This window comes from Scyliorhinus canicula, chromosome 12 (assembly GCF_902713615.1).
Source record: "Scyliorhinus canicula chromosome 12, sScyCan1.1, whole genome shotgun sequence".
Taxonomy (NCBI): domain Eukaryota; kingdom Metazoa; phylum Chordata; class Chondrichthyes; order Carcharhiniformes; family Scyliorhinidae; genus Scyliorhinus; species Scyliorhinus canicula.
The window spans coordinates 12133273-12146089 of NC_052157.1; the positions used below are offsets into that span (position 1 = coordinate 12133273).

Below are 12817 nucleotides of genomic sequence, written 5' to 3' on the forward strand. Positions count from 1 at the left end.
CTGGATCTCGCACAATCTCGTTAGATCTCGTGAGGTGTTCTGAGTACCACAAACCTTTCAAGAGGCCTCTCGCGAGATTTAACGGCCTCATCGTGTCACCAAGTCGAGCAACGAGGCCGTTCGATCGCACCTTATACATATTTGCTACATGTAATAATTTTTCCTTCATTATGGGATGTGCCCTCAGCCAACATCTGACATTTCCAGATTCTCCTTTCACAATTACCTCGGCAGCCGTGATTTTTGAACAGGCCAAACCATCGTGCGAGTGCCCCAATTTGTATTATGCAACAATTTTGTCTCATTCCACTAGAATTCGGATAAGATCTTAAAGGAAATAACAAATGTGATTTACTCGACATGTCACGTGTCCAATGATTGAATGATCATCAGCAAATTCTTCCCTTTGTCAGCTCATAGCTTCTTTCAGTCCCCCATCAAACAGTCAGTCACATGCTGGGTTACAGTTCCCACGATGCAGGCCGTCTTCCAAGAACTCACGCAAATGACCAAGTTTCACGCGTGGAGCCAGACAGAAAATCCCAGCAAGGTCTTCAGTCGGGACGAGCACGGTAGCTAAATTTGTGCAGGCTCATAGATGCTGGGATTCATACCCTAGAATCTGCTTTGGACTGGTGCTTTCAGCCAGCTCAGCAGTTGGGGAATTGCGATTGGCCCCAGCAGAGCCCAGGCTTAATTTTTTAAAAATAAATTTAGAGTACCTAATTCATTTTTTCCATCAATGAATGGGCAATTTAGCGTGGCCAATCCGCCTAACCTGCATATCTTTCGGGTTGTGGGAGCGAAACCCACGCAAACACTGAGAGAATGTGCAAACTCCACACTGACAGTGACCCGGAGCCGGGATCGAACCTGGGACCTCGGCGCCATGAGGCAACAGGGCTAACCCACTGCGCCACCGTGCTGCCCACCCAGGCTTAATTCTTACTCCAGTTCCTGTTTAGGTTCACTCCTGTGGGCGCCCCTCCTGGAACCAGCCTGTGTGCAAACCACTGACGACAGGTGTGAGGTCAAATTTAGCTACAGTGCTCTTCCCAACTGAAGACCTTGCTGGGATTTTCTGTCTGGCTCCACGTGTGAATCTTGGTCATTTGCGTGAGTTCTTAGAAGACGGCCTGCATCGTGGGAATTGTAACCCAGCATGTGACTGACAACTGCCGGAGAAGCAAAAATTAACGAGAAAGAGTGATTCAACAAATTAAGGCAAAAAGTGCCTGCCCTGTAAGAACTAATTGAAAATCACTGAGAGATCAAAGATCAGATGGCAGACAATGATTATGCCATTGTTAGTCCCTAATTACTTAGTTCCCTAATCATGGAAGTAGCATCCAAAATAGGAACGATGGAAGTAGCTGGGAACTTGGAATGAAATCCATAAACCCAATGTCAGCTAAATCTGTGCCAAACTGGAATAGTCGTTTTGTTTTAAATAAGTTTTAGACTTTGAATAGTTCTGCTCCTTGAGAAAGAGCTATGAATTGTGCTAAGTTTAAAATGGCCTAAAACTAGTGATCTACATTTTACAGGTATAATTTTTAACTTAATATTTTATTCATAATACCTAATATATGCAAATGAATATTTAATAACTTTTTTGAAGTTTCATCTTCTCTCCTGAAGATGTACCTTTCAATTTCACCCGTAAAATGTCATTATTCATGTGTGAGCTTACACGGGGTTGGTGTGGAGTTGGGTGGGTGTGTGGGTCATTCAATGCCCTCCTCATCCATCGCCCACAGGCCTGCGCATTTGTTGTGGGAGCGACTGAATGGATACCCCTGGCTGATTTTCTCTCTCTCTCCCCCGCCCCCCAACTTCTGTCTACCACAGGCTCAGTGAAACAAAGCTGTTGGTGAAATTGAGAGCTCTACTTGTCTAACTGTGTGCAGTCTGGCAATTTGGATCTGAGTCTTCATAGTGCAGTTGTCTTTGTGCTGCATTACACATTGCATATGCACCCTTGCCCAGCAGTAATGGAGCTTTAAGTAATGAGTATTAAATGAGCTCTTTACATCACTAGAACAAAGAGGAAAGAGAGATTTAAGAATGCAGGTTGATTTTATTCTGAGAGTCAAAGTATCTTCAGAAAATGACCAGCTGTACCAAGGCTGGGGACAATACGCAGACCTAGTTTAGTTGAACTGAATGAAGCCTCTCTGATGGACTCGGCAAACGCCAAGACTCAGGCAGAAGATGGCTTTCAGAACCGCTGTAAACCATCGGTTTCTCAAGTCCCCTGGCAAGTTGGTCTCCACCACAGCAGACCTGATTGTGCTCTGTGATCAGGGAACAATGCAAACCTGCCAGGCTTTGTGTACCAGACAGGTCATATTAAATCTGTGCTGCTCCACATTGCTACATAAGACTGCCTGGTCAGCCCTACAAAGGATTCTGTGTTCTCTGTGCTATTATTCAAAGTTGTTGGATACAGGGGGACGAGAAAGGAGGGCGGGTTTATTAACCCATACCTCACACCTGTAATGTTTCAGTTAGCAAATATTCTATCCAATGTGGAGGATTTGCTCTCAGTTTCCCTCCCTGTGTTGAATCAGGTCATCTCAACTGTGGGACAGTACGAAAACTGTAATCTGTTTCCAGATCTGTTTTCAGGAGGAAGCAAAATTGGTTGTCGTTCTGGCTCCTGATCACTAAACAATTATTGCCGCTGACAGGTAAGCTGTGGGTGGGTGTTGTTTGAGGACAATGTCGTTCTTGGCAGCGACATCCTTCCTAATCAGATGGCCGTCCCTCATTCTCTGACAAAGGAGCACTAACAGTGTCTCAAGCCTGTGTCACCATATATCACACTAGGCAGGCAATCTTTACCATTCTGGTTCAAAGTAGCAATTATGCAGAAAATTTGTTTAATTTTGGCATTAGACTTCTGCACCAAATTACTTTTTTTTTTCTCACTTTTTGCCTCCAGTAATGAAAACATAAACTTGCATTAATTAACATATCAAAGACCAGTGCGTTTCTAAATGTCATTAAGTGAATAACATGGGACTACACCAGGAAGTACTAATAGTAATGTAGCTATCCTTGGATTAGATTTTGTGTCTTTATTCTTTGCAAGTATAACTAATATGCCAATTTTTGCAGCATTTTGCATAGATGAGCTCATAAAAGAACCGTTTTGCATTTGGGAGCGTAATGGATCAATGCCTCTACCACAGGGTAAAAAAAACTCCGCAAGGAACTAGATGTGTTCACTAGTCTAATTTATGTTGCACACTTGTTGTAGGCAACAGGCAGGAGAGAAAGGTCCAGGCTTGCTTAAGATAACAGAAAGAATATAATTTAAAGAGTATCCGCTCATGATTCTTTAGGGGGGAGAGGGGAGAGAGACTCTGGGTGCTAGAGCAAATGCATGTTACCTGAGCCCCTATGAGGGACCGCCCGCATTCCAGCACTGGACTGTCAAGTTACGGCTATACTTCTGCATTTTGGCGTTACCAAGCTATGCCAAGGTGGAAACCACTGCAGCACCTAGTTCCCCAGAACCCCCATTGAAAGGACTCTTGCACAGGCAGAGCACTATGGTGTCTTCTGTATTTGTGTTGTTAAGCCCAGGAAAACTTCTGTGGTTCTGTTAGCAATCGCATTCAGGTGATCTTCCGCTCACTGGCAAAGACTCCTTTGTACTTTTCCTGTCGTCGGTTGACTTGTTTTCCAAAGGCTGCCGGAAAGGGCCATGTTCGGGTTCTGAGCCAGGTGAAAGGAAGAACTATCAGATAACAATACCCTTGAGAGGTGCAATTAGTCTATAAATACCTTAAAGAATGGTTGACCCAGACAGGAAGGCTTTTTCTCCAATTCAAGACCAGAGAAAGTATCTGTACCTATGCAGACAAGTGAAACTTTGACCTTTAATTGTAACTTGTAACTGTTGCACCGTCCTCCTCCATAATGCTATATTTTCGTTTATTTGTAAGCTTTTTTTAAAAAAACGGCTTTGACCCCCAACCTTTCTTGAATTCAGTGACTTTAACTTGGATCAAGGTGTCCAATAAAATAAAAAAACACCTTCCTATTCTCCAAGCGTATCTCTGGAGAGGGAGCCTCGGGATTATTGACCTTGAAATTTCCTGTCCTTTTAACACTGCAGCAAGTTATAAAATGCTAAACTTAAAATTCTCAATGCTTTCTATACTGGGAAATATGTCTAATGTATTCTCAAGTATTTCCTTGTTCTTAAATTGACTCTCTCACATTGACCTGACTTGATTGGTGGCACTGATTAGAAGGTCATGGGTTGATTATCTTCTTGGGGCGCGATCCAATGGCCACGCGCCCGAAAAGAAGCTCGGTGCAGCGTGGCCGACTCCACGAGACCCCGGGATCTACCCAGCTCGCAACGCCTTGCGAGATGCAGTGCGATCTGGCAAAACGTTGTGATGTAAATCCCGCTCATTGTGGGCGGGATTACTTTTTGGCAAATCTGCATATTAGAGCGAGACAGCTAGTCTCACTCTAATGCGCAGATTCCCGAAGTACCTGAGGGTTTGGGATCTATCCCCTTCGCCTCTGTGATCTCGGGAAAGCGCCACTCAGTATTGGTCCCCACAAATGGGGACCACCTGGAACGGTACTCTTGGTAGTCTCCCACAGGATCACGTAGTGCGTTGGGGGTGAGCGAGTGGTCAGGAGTCGCCTTGGGGACCTAGCAGATCGGGACGCCATTTTTAAATGGCGTCTTGATCTTTCGCTACACTGTGGTGTTGCAGCGAGTGGAGCTCACTGCACAAAGTGGGGCTGTGTGGCCTCGGCTGCGTGTTCTCCACTGATAATCTTTATTATTGTCACCTACCCTGCACATCCTTTTGGGTTGTGGAGCTGAGACCCATTCAGACACGGGGAGAACGTGCAGACTCTGCCCAGACAGTGACCCAAGCCGGGAATCGAACCCAGGCCCTTGGCGCTGTGAAGCAACAGTGCTGACCACTGTGCTACCGTGCTGCCCTGAGGCCCCTTAGACAACGTGAGTCGCTGCGAGTGTCGGGAAACACATGGCTAAACGCGCTCGCTGTGCGACTTTGTTCCCAATTAGTTGAATTGTGCCCTTGGTTCTGCTTGGAGGGTTGGACAACAACGTTAGGGGTGGGTATTTTTCACATCCGAATCCATGCAGTCCTGCATCAACTGATAAAAGACATCAAGGGTTATCCTAGTTGATCCTGGTGTCAAGTTATACCCCAACACATGAGGGTTCCCCAGATTACTTTTTCCCAACTTGCCCCCAAATTGTTCTTAGTTTTTGTTTAAGTGGATTGAGTCCCTTTAGGGAGAATGTATGTCATCAATGCTGGGCAAAGAGAAACCCTACTTGTGTACTTTTCATTACAGTATTTTTGTTTGACTGCTCATGCAATTTTCTTGTTTGATTTGGCTGTGAAGGCTCATTCATTGAATTGCTTTGGGACAGAGATGAATAGATTTCTACATATTAAAATCCTCAAAGGATAATGGATAGTGCAGGAACATGGTGTTAATGTCGAAGGCCAGCCATGATCTCATTGAATGGTGGAGTGGACACAAAGATCTGAATAGCCCACTCCTACTCCTATCTCTTGTGTTCTTAGATTCTGCCACCCTACTTTTAAAAAAAAAATTAAAGTACCCAATTCCTTTTTTTCCCCATTTAAGGGACTATTTAGCCAATTCACCTACCCTGCACATCCTTTTGGGTTGTGGAGCTGAGACCCATGCAGACACGGGACGAATGTGCAAACTCCTCATGGACAGTGACCCGGGGCCGGGATCGAACCCGGGTCCTTGGTGCCGCAAGGCAGCAGTGCTAGCCACGGTGCCGCCCGACTCTGCCACCCTACTTGTCTGGCTCCTGGAGGCCCTGAATGCCAAAGTGAAGCCTGCTTCCCAGTCTCTCTCAAAATAGCTCAGAAGCCAGTGGAAAGAAGGTGATACCAGTGAGCTGAGATATTGGAGGAGTTACGAAACTCAACAGAGTTGTCCTCCCACAATAGTTGTGAGATTTTGATGTGGCTGTTTTTCCCTGAGTCTGACTGCTGTTACAGTTTATTTGCCAGTTTTCCTCGCGTCATAAGTTCCTCCGATGAAAGTACTCCACTTTATCAGCCTGGTTGACAGTCAAAGAGATTTATTGCCTTCCGCTCTGGTTTCATTTAGTAAGAGGTGAAATAAGGAGCATTTTTCTCCTTTCTGTGCCTCATGCTCTGCTGTCCTTTGCATCCCTCTCCAAACAGTAGACAGTTAAATAGTAGCAGGCACTGAGTCCAATCCTGCTATGCACGCTTTCAACAGGGGCTGTTGGATTGCAATCAAAAGCAAGAATATTGGACATTTTAACTGCCAAGTCAATGGAGAGTTCTCTAGAAACCTATTTATACACGAGTCAGACACCTAGCCCGTGGCATCTGTTTTCAAAACTCCCAAAGCCAATTTCAAATGTGTTTGGATACTTCTTAAACTATTCAGCACATGCGACTTTACAATTGTACAGTTGTTGAAACCTCAGTTCTTTTCTTCCGTACATTGTGCGTTTACAAGCCAACGAGTCCAATGAGAGTAATAAAAGCAAAATGCTAGAAATACGCAGTAAGTCTGGCAGCATCAGTGGAGAGAGAGAGAGAGAGACAGAGGGCACGATTCAGCAGACTCAAGTTGAAGTCTGCTGCATGGTGCATTTAGCGGCATGTTTCTTGGCGGCTGGAGGGTTATCCAACGGCTGTTTTTTAGCCTCGGGGAGTTTCTCCCCACCAAAGGCACACTTAAGCTCACCAGCAAGAAAGTGTCCAAGCAGATCGAGGTGCCATTTTGTCTGGCAGCCCCAATATTCCCTCCCCTCCTCTTTTGGCACCGTCCCCTCACCTCCCCCAGGAACCCCCTTCAATCTCCTCTACTAGGCATGGCCCCTTCTGGCCTGAACACTGGCATCCTGGAACCCTGGCAGTGCCACCCGGTACCCTGGTGCCCGTGTGCCACCTTGCCCTGTCCCCAAGCTCCCGGGGGGGTCTCCATTGGTCTGGGGACTCCTCGAGGTGCTGTTATGCCTGGTCCACGTTTGTGTGGACCAGTACTAAACGGCGCCCTGGCAAGTTCTCCCAGGCGCGACCGTTGAATCCCAGACACTGGGTGAATCCAGCGTCCAGGTATTTAAGTGAACCGTATGGTTAATTTAAATATTCAGACCTGGATCTTGCCTTCGGTGGACAAGATCCAGATCTTGCCGGCGGAGTGAGCCGGCTGTCTTGCGATCTGCCTGCCAGGCTCCGGGCCCGACCTGGGGCTTGCGTGTGATTCACCCATTGTGCCTGGATTCGTGCCGGGGGCAATGGGGGTCACTGAATCATGCCCAGAGTTTGAGGCAGAATTGAATTTGACTGTGCTTCCGAACTGAAGGAAGGTAGAAATGCGATGTGTTTTATGGTGAGTGCGGTGTGGTGGGAGATGGTGGCTGTGGAGGAAGCACAAAAGGGAAACTGGGACAGGGTAGAGGGTGGGAGAGATTAATGACAGAAATGTCATGGAACAAAGGGCAAAGGGTATGGTAATGGTGGTTGTAATAAAGAAACAAAGCATTTGTCCAGAGTGAGTGCAAAAGCCAGAATAATGAACAGCTCTGTCTGAAAGCTAAAACATAAAAAACAACATGAAGACAGCATGTGGCACAAAAAAAAGAATAAAAAAAACAGAGTTCATGGTCTGAAATTTGTTGAAAGTCCAGAAGGCTGTAAAGTGCCTAATTGTTATAAGAGGAGCAGTTAAGGACTCTGGGTCTGTACTCGCTGAAGCTTGAGTGGGGGATTCATTGAAGAGATACTGAGAGGCCTGGATAGACTGGACGTGGAGAGGATGTTTCCACTAGTAAGAAAAACTTGAAAGCTGAGGGCACAGCCTCAGACTGAAAGAATGATCCTTTAAAACTGAGAAGAGGAGGATTTATTTCAGCCAGAGGGCGGTGAATCTGTGGAATTCTTTACCGCAGAAGGCTGTGGAGGCCAAATCACTGAGTGTCTTTAAGACAGCGATAGATAGGTTCTTGACTAATAAGGGAGTCAGGGGTTATGAAGAGAAGGCAGGAGAATGGGGATGAGAAACATATGAGCCTAATTTTGCTCCTGTGTCTTATGGTCTTACAGTCTTATGGATGATGAGGTGGTGTTCCTTGAGCAGGCATGAATCTTCGATGGGAGCATTGTTCAGAAGCCAGTTCTCCCCGGAGATGTGAGGAATGGTTTGGTTTAATTTATCAACTGTACCTGTCTTCTATCCAGTGGTCGGAAAACACCGGTCAATGCAGTACATGCTGTCAGTGCACACACATGGCTGAAACGGACAGATACAGGGTGTTGGGGAGGGATTAGAACCGTTTTAGATTGTAGCAAAGGGACAAGGGACTGAATAACCTCCTGGTGTTATAAACCTCTTGTAAACATTTGATTAAAAATCCTGTTTTCTGGGCAGCATAGTGGCGCAGTAGTTAGTGCTGCAACCTCACGGCACCGAGGCCCCAGGTTCGATCCCGGCTCTGGGTCACTCTCCGTGTGAAGTTTGATCATTCTCCCCGTGTTTGCGTGGGTTTTGCCCCCACAACCCAAAGGTGTGCAGGCTAGGTGGATTGGCCACGCTAAATTGCCCCTTAATTGGAAAAAATGAATTGGGTACTTTAAATTTTAAAAAATCCTGTTTTCTTTCCCTCTATTCTTGAAAATTAAAAAAAATTAAAATCGCTTATTGTCACAAATAGGCTTCAAATTAAGTTACTATGAAAAGCCCCTAGTCGCCACGTTCCGGCACCTGTTTCGGGAGGCTGGTACAGGAATTGAACCTGCACTGCTGGCCTGCCCTGCTTTCAAAGCCAGCGATTTAGCCCTGTGCTAAACCAGCCCCCTTGGTGATGTATGTTCCCTCGGTGGTCTTGTGGGTGAAGTTGCCGGTGTAGTACGGAGCCATTGAGGCCATCCCCAGTCCCAGTTTCAACTGGTTTTGTTAGGTGGGGAGGGGGGGTTATTGGTGGACAAATGACTCAAAAGAAAATCTACTGATTTTCCCCAGTTCAGCTGCAAAATGAAGGGTTTCCAACATTTGCTGTTGAATAAAGTGAATGATCACTTGGAGAAGGTGTTGGAGGCTGGCCACGCGACTGTTCCCTAACGTAAACCGGTGACTTCAGGAGAGATTGGAGGTTGGGGCTTGGGTTTGGAATCCGGTTAGTGAGGCAAGAGGAGGACGAAAAGAATATTTAGAAAGTTCCTGGTAGCTCTTGACTGAAATATAGTGCCACCGAAATTGGAGCATGGGACTTAGAAGCAGGAGTAAGCCATTTGGCCCTTTGAGACTGCCCCGCCACTCTATAAAACCATGGCTGATCTGGTTAAACAGGACCAAATCAGATCATTGTGCAAACACGATGCTTAAGATAATTGGATCTGAACCTGTTTCACCCTTTCTCCTTCCCTACAAAGCGTCTACTGGTGCATCAGCATTGCTGTATGTCAACAGTGTGAGTAAAATATATATCATCACCCTCCCACCAACACCAGTCATTTAAAAATAAAAATCATTCATGGGATGTGGGCATCGCTGGCTGGGCCTTCCCTAATTGCCCTTGAATTAAATGGCTTGCGAGGCCACTTCACAGGCCATGTGAGAGGCAACCACATTGCTGTGGATCTGGAGTTATATGTAGGCCAGATCAGGTAAGGGTGGCAGATTTCCTTCCCTAAATTAGTGAACCAGATGGGTTTAATGGCGATGGTTTCATGGTCACTATTAGACTTATAATGCCGGATTTTTTTTAAATTCAAATTTCACCATGATTCGAACCCCAGAGCATTACCCCGGGCCTCTGTATTACTAGTTCAGTGACAATGCCAATGCGTTACCACCTCACACCAATAATGGCATCTGTTCCTAATGGTAACATTAGTAACCGGATTGTAAAACGCTTTGATCGCGCCACTGGATGTGCCAAGGGCTTCATTCAACGCCAAACCCTTGAAAACCCATCACTGTTTCGCTCTCCTGTTACAAGTCACAAACAATGAAATAGTTGCAGTCATAGCGGTCAGCAGCACAGAAATGGCCCTTCGGCCCATTGCATCTACGCTAGTCAAAACAACCACCTAACTATTCTAATCCCATTTCCCAGCACTCGGTCCATAACCTTGCATGCTTTGGCATCACAAGTGCACATCTAAATACTTCTTTTTTTTAAAAAATAAATGAAATGAAATGAAAATCGCTTATTGTCACGAGTAGGCTTCAATGAAGCTACTGTGAAAAGCCCCTAGTCGCCACATTCCGGCGCCTGTTTGGGGAGGCTGGTACGGGAATTGAACCGTGCTGCTGGCCTGCTTGGTCTGCTTTCAAAGCCAGCGATTTAGCCCAGTGAGCTAAACCAACCCCTAGAGTACCCAATTCATTTTTTCCAATTAAGGGGCGATTTAGCATGGCCAATCCACCTACCCTGCACATCTTTGGGTTGTGGGGAGGGGCGAACCCAAGAAAACGTGAGGAGAATGTGCAAACTCCACACAGACAGTGACCCAGAATCGGGATCGACCCTGGGACCTCAGCGTTGTGAGGCAGCAGTGCTAACCACTGCGCCACTGTGCTGCCCCCCCCCCCCCCCCCCTGCCTAAATACTTCTTAAATGTCATGAGGGTCTCTGCCTCCACCACCCTTTCAGGCAGAGAGTTCCAGACTCCCACCACCCTCTGGGTGAAAAAGGTTTCCCCTCACATCCCCTCTGAATTTCCTGCCCCTCACCTTAAATCTCAGCCCCCTGATCATTGATCCCTCAAGGGGGTGAGTTTCTTCCTGTCTGCTCTATCTATGCCCCTCATAATTTTATACATCTCAATCATGGTTCCCCCCCCCCCCCCCCCCCCTCAGTCTCCTTTGCTCCAAGGAAAACAAGTACAATCTTCATAACTAAAACTTTCCAGCCCATGCAACATCCTGGTAAATCTCCTCTGAACCCTTCCCAGAGCTATCACATCCCTTCTGTAATGTGTATTACTGGACTGCACACAGTACTTTAGCTGTCGTCTAACCAACATTCTGTTCCAGCATATCCTCCCTTCTCTCAAACTCTATGCCTCGGCTAATAAAAACATGTATGGTATAAGCCTTTTTAAAAAATAAATTTAGAGTACCAAATTAATTTTGTCCAATTAAGGGGCAATTTAGCCTGGCCAATCCACCCAGCCTGCACATCTTTGGGTTGTGGGGGTGAAACCCACGCAAACACGGGGAGAATGTGCAAACTCCACCCAGACAGTGACCCAGAGCCGGGATCGAACCTGGGACCTCGGCGACGTTAGGCAGCAATGCTAACCACCGCGCCACCGTGCTGCCCTGTATATGCCTTTTTAACCATGTTATCTACCTGCCCTGCTACCTTAAGAGTAATGTGACCCTCTGTTCTGCTTTACAGGGTATTTTCACAGCAAGCTGTCAGCATCTTGGACAACGGCTTCCTTTGGCCTACGATGGAGCAGCAGACTGCAAAAGCTGTGCCGGGCTGGCTGATGAGCTGGACTGCCATTGTTATTGTTACTGGGAGTTTGAATGATATGTCATTTAGAAGCTTAGAGGAAGTGAAGGAGGAGATTTGTGGGGGGTGGGGGGGGAGATTGAATTAAACCGTTGAACTTGACGTTGCCCTGGCAACTTTGGAAATTGCCTGAGGGCACACTTGGCAACATTGGCCAAGCTGGCTGTGGAGAAAGCAGTACTGTTTATCTAGAAATCTGTTCATTTGCACAAAGCCAGCTTTCAAGGGAACTGCTACCATTTATTAAAGGGACTTTTTTATTCGGGAAGGACCTGTCGATCTCCTCGAGAGAACTTGGCAAGTTATTTTCAACACTTCAGGAGAACAAATTGCGCACAACTTTCCGAAACTTTGTTACTAGCAGCTACATCAGAAATAGATTAATCTTTTGAAATGCCTCTTTCAAATACCAGTTTGGAATTACTGTGGAACAAGTAACTCAATAAAGATGATTTCTGTGTAGTGTGTTGTTGCGTTTTTTAATTATAAAATAAAATTCAAACAAGAAATAAATTGAAATCTTGAGGTCTCTGTTGTGAAGCATAAAGGAAGAAGATGGAAGGAGAAATTTTCCTGGTTACAATCTGGCACACGTTACCACAGGGCATTATCGAAGACATGCAAATCACCCTAGGAGATTAAGTTGTGCCTCACCACAGGGGCTGGTTTAGCACAGGGCTAAATCACTGGCTTTGAAAGCAGACCAAGGCAGGCCAGCAGCATGGTTCAATTCCCGTACCAGCCTCCCGGACAATGTGGTGACTAGGGGCTTGCCACAGTAACTTCGTTTGAAGCCTACTTGTGCCAATAAGCGATTTTCATTTCATTTCACAGGAGAACCCAGATCTGGAAATTGATCCATAGATTTACAGAATTGTGCCTGACTCATCCCTAATGAGGCTCCATTCAAGGATTATAACTTCAGTGTATTTGCAGTTAAGAACTCATGAATATTGTTGGGTAGCACATTCTGATCGATCGAGCTTGACCCACCCAACTTGTCTGTTACAGTATGTGAAATCCCAACCCACCCGAAAGCCTTGTGGTCTCCTAGGAGAGATGAAAAATCAGGAGACAAAATCTGAAAAGATCCTCGTGCCCGTCTTATTTGATTAAAAAAAGTCCAGGGGCCCAATGGCCTTGATTAATATTATCAGAATGTATAATGCTATGAGGAGACTGAGCTAGTGGTAATGTCGCTGGACCAATGATCCAAAACTCAGAATAATGTGGGACATCAGTTCAATTTCCACC

General features: G+C 46.0%; 1 protein-coding gene across 1 annotated transcript in view; it reads left to right on the forward strand.

Moving 5' to 3' along the window:
• Nucleotides 1–12023, forward strand: part of LOC119974172 (kelch-like protein 25) — a 96795-nt gene extending 84772 nt beyond the window's left edge. The window contains exon 4 of the mRNA XM_038812877.1: nucleotides 11444–12023. The gene's annotated coding sequence lies outside the window, so the exon portion shown is untranslated. The remainder of the gene's footprint in view (nucleotides 1–11443) is intronic.
• The last annotated feature ends 794 nt before the right edge of the window (nucleotides 12024–12817 follow it).